Genomic DNA, 3,574 nt, shown 5'->3' on the forward strand with positions numbered 1-3,574 from the left:
CACCGGGTCCTAGCGCCGGGCGCTGCCTTCCGGATCCGGACCTGGGTCCTAGCGCCGCCTCCTCCCCAGCCTACCCGGCAGCTCCCCAATCTACACCGCGTCTCTGGTGGCCGGCAGGCCCGCTTCACACTGAACAGACGGAAAGGCGTGCCATGGTCCCAAGGTTAACCGAAAAGACCGAGTTTCTAGGACCGAGGCATGCGCCACTTCCCTAGGAGGGTGGGGTTGAGATCATGTCGAAGGCAGTCATTTCCCAGGCTGGGGAGTGGAGAAGTGGAAGTGGAGAAGCGGAAAGGTTAGTCAGCAAAGTCCAGTCCTGGCAAAGGGGTGGAGAAAGGCGAGAGCCTGCTGCGCCTGCTGCCCACTCACCTCTGTCCTGTGGGGGCAGCCGGGTCCTGCCTGGATCATCACTTTCCCAGCGACATCTGCAGGGCCCTGCGGGTCGGGAAGAGTCCTGTGCGTAGGAAAAGGAAGGTCGGCGCTGGAGCCAGACAGGGAAGACCTGCCTACGTTTAGCCAACACCTGGTCAGAGGAGCCGGGGATGACCAGGAAAACCGACAAGCCATTAAGGTGTCCCAAATGTCCACCTATTCTTTAACTCCAGTGCTTTCTTTTGACAGGGCTATATAACTGTGGGAAACCTAATGAGGACAGAAAAGTCTAGAAGAGGACGACAGTGTGGCTATCGTCTAAAATGTCTATTGTAGGGCCCCAGGGTGGGGAATAGTGCCCTATAGGATGTTGGAGTTTAGAGAGTTTCTAGTCCAGCCTTCTCTTGTTTGGCAGATAAACAAATTAAGGCCAGAGAGGATAATCAACTTGTTCAAGGTCAAATAGATAAAATGTGACTAGAAACCAACCAGCTTTCCTTTTCTAGCAACTCAACAGGCTTTGCAGGCTTCAAGTCAATGCAATTCAGTTATACAAGCAATTGCCTAAATTGTGCAAAACTGAGGCTGAATATTCTGGAAGAGGAACAGATATTGCGATGATGATGATGAAACACACTGGCAGGTTGGGGGGTGGGGGTCGACAAATACCTCTTCCTCTGGGGTCTAAGGAGGCGCTCTGAACACTGGGTGGACAGGGCGTGGCCACATACATCTAGATTGGCCTGGATGTCCGTACTCCGCAGAGCAGCGGGCTCTCCCAGCTCCACTGCCCACTGCCAATGGCTCAGAGAGGGGAGGAGGAAGGGAGCTTCAGCAAAGCCTAGAGCGTGTGGGCCAGAAAGCGGAGGCCAAGAGCACTAGCAGCGTTTCTCTCCCTGAGACAGCAGATTACCAGGCGGGAGCGGTAGACGGGTAGACACAGAAAGCCTTCTCTCTCCCTAAGTGACAGATGGACAGGTCACTTTGGAGAAAAAATAAAGACCTCCAACAGCCTGCTGACCTCAAGTCCCTGAGTGCACAGGGAGCACACGCAGGGGAGAGAGGTCCTTCCTTCTGAAGAAGGCAAGGATCCAGAAAACTTCTAAGGAATGCTCCCCCGCCCCCCAACCCCCAAAATAAAAATAAGGCAGGTGAAGAAGAGAGCTCAGGACATGGCAGTGGCTTCTTAAAGGGCCAGGGGAGAGGCCTGTACCCTCTTTTTCCCTCTTCCCTTACCCAGGGTGGATGAGGGAGAACCTGCCTACCTCCCGCCCGGATTGCCGGGCAGGCGGGTCGGAGACAGGAGGCAGAGGAGGAGCCAGTGCCCGTCAGACGGGCGTGGCCACGCCCCTTCCTCGCCGCCGCACACCCACACACACCCACCCGCCGGCTCCGCTCCGCTCCGCACCGGAAGAGCCGGTTACTCCTGTGCCCCACTTGACTGCTCCCACCCCTTCCGAGCCAGAGGCCCGGTCTCCAGGACAACCCCCAGCACTATCCCGGCCAGGAGCGATCGGGGAGCAGGGTGTCGGATAGGAGAGGGCCGCCCGAGATGAGAACAGAAAGTGGGGCCCAATGCACCCTTCCCGCCTAGTGCAGAAGGACAGTCACCTTCCTTCCCGAATAAGACCCCTCCTCATCCCATCGACTCAGAGAGCTTCCGTGCTCTTCGAGAAAGGGTGAGGGTAAGATGTCCGTATGCCCGATACCTGGGTGTTTACTTCTTGCCAGAGGACAACCCAGGCAGCAGCTGTGCTGCTCCCCACATCCAGACGACAGAGGGCAGACTGACCCCACATGTCCCCAAACATTCCTCAATCCCATCAGAAGAGGCCCATCACCCACCCCACTGCCCTCCAGGAAGCTACTAAAAAGGGGAGGGGGTAAATGATCATTTTTCTCAGCAACTTGTGCGAAGGGTACCTAGGGATTACTAGGAACCTCTCTCAAACCAGGCCAGTAGGCGGGTACTTGAACGGGGAGGGAGAAATGAGCGCCTGCTCCCCTTTTCTCACCCTCCTGGCGTTCCTGCGGCAGCACCCGGATACTGGGGTCAGTGGCCACCGTGTTTCGTTTGCACCCCTCTACCTTCCTCTCCGCCTCCAGTTACTCCTGGAATTTAATCCCAAATACGACTGCGGACCACCCTTTCTTCCCCCCAGCTTACTCCCAGACTATGGAGCAAGACTCAGAAGAGTCTGAGCAAACCCAGCTATCTTGTCCTCTCATTTCTGGAGGGAGTGGTGGTGGTGAGAGCATGAAAAGGGGCAGAGTTAGGGACGCAGCTGGATTTGGGGGTACGGAGAACTCCCCAATGGAGGTAGGTAATTATTAAAGATCTCCCTGGCCCTCGCTGGCTGAATGGTTCAAAATGTTGGTAGGGAGATGGCCCTCAACTCTGTAACCATTTTAACTTGCCCCCTTTCTCTCCAAGTTATTGCAAAGCAGTCTCCTCTCCCTCCATATTTTGGGGAGGCTAGATTCTCCTACAACACAACAAAAAGACTATAACCCTTCTCTCGCTCCAAGTTGGTATGTGCCCCCAAGATTCACGCACAACCCTGGTTCACACACAGCAACGAGCTCTCCATGTTCTCAGGAGGATGAAGAAAGCCCTAATTTCCTTAGGGGTGGGGACTCTCTTTGCATCTGAATAGAAAAGCCTGGCTTCCCTCGCCTGTTCCACCACCCCATACCCTTAGAGATTCAGTCCCAGCGCCTCCCTCGCCCCCTCTCCCTGCCCCCACCCCCACCCCCACCCCTCAATTCCCTGACTCCGGGATAGGAGTGTTCCCAGGCTGGACTGGCCCGAGAGAAGGGCCTTTCCCACCTGGGCTGCTTGGCGGGTGCTGAGGTCGGGCCCCCACATTCCAGGAGTGGTGGGTGCAGTGACTACAGAAAAGCGTTAGATGTGACTTAAGTGAACTTGAAGGACCAAGCGGCGCAGGGCCAGAAAGCGGATGGAGCCTACGCCAAGCCCCCCGACACCCCTCACTTCGGGGGCGAGGAGTGGGGGTGGCGGTTATTCCCCTCCCATCGGAGGTTAGGATGGCGTGGGAAAGCGCTGGTTCCAGGGAAGAGGGGGCGAAACCCAGACCGCGGGAGACCTTTCCGGCGAGGAAGGCGCGGGGGAGGGGAGATCCTGGGTCCCGAACAGGAGAGACGCCCCGGAGAGGCTGGGCGAGGCGCGAGAGGCCGCGGG

General features: G+C 57.1%; 1 protein-coding gene across 4 annotated transcripts in view; it reads right to left on the reverse strand.

The window, feature by feature from the left end:
• Positions 1–3,574, reverse strand: part of BAZ2A (bromodomain adjacent to zinc finger domain 2A) — a 35,448-nt gene that overhangs the window by 30,452 nt on the left and 1,422 nt on the right. Inside the window, exons 1-2 of one of the 4 annotated variants that reach the window (XM_015557445.1) lie at positions 1,609–1,624; positions 370–454 (exon numbers count right to left, since the gene is read on the reverse strand). The exons of 2 other annotated variants lie outside the window; for them this stretch is intronic. The gene's annotated coding sequence lies outside the window, so the exon portion shown is untranslated. Of the gene's footprint in view, positions 1–369; positions 455–1,608; positions 1,625–3,574 lie in introns of those variants that run through there. One more of the 4 variants, XM_006777885.2, reaches the window with a different exon arrangement.

The sequence above is a fragment of the Myotis davidii genome, unplaced genomic scaffold (genome assembly GCF_000327345.1).
Source record: "Myotis davidii unplaced genomic scaffold, ASM32734v1 scaffold509, whole genome shotgun sequence".
NCBI classification, from domain to species: domain Eukaryota; kingdom Metazoa; phylum Chordata; class Mammalia; order Chiroptera; family Vespertilionidae; genus Myotis; species Myotis davidii.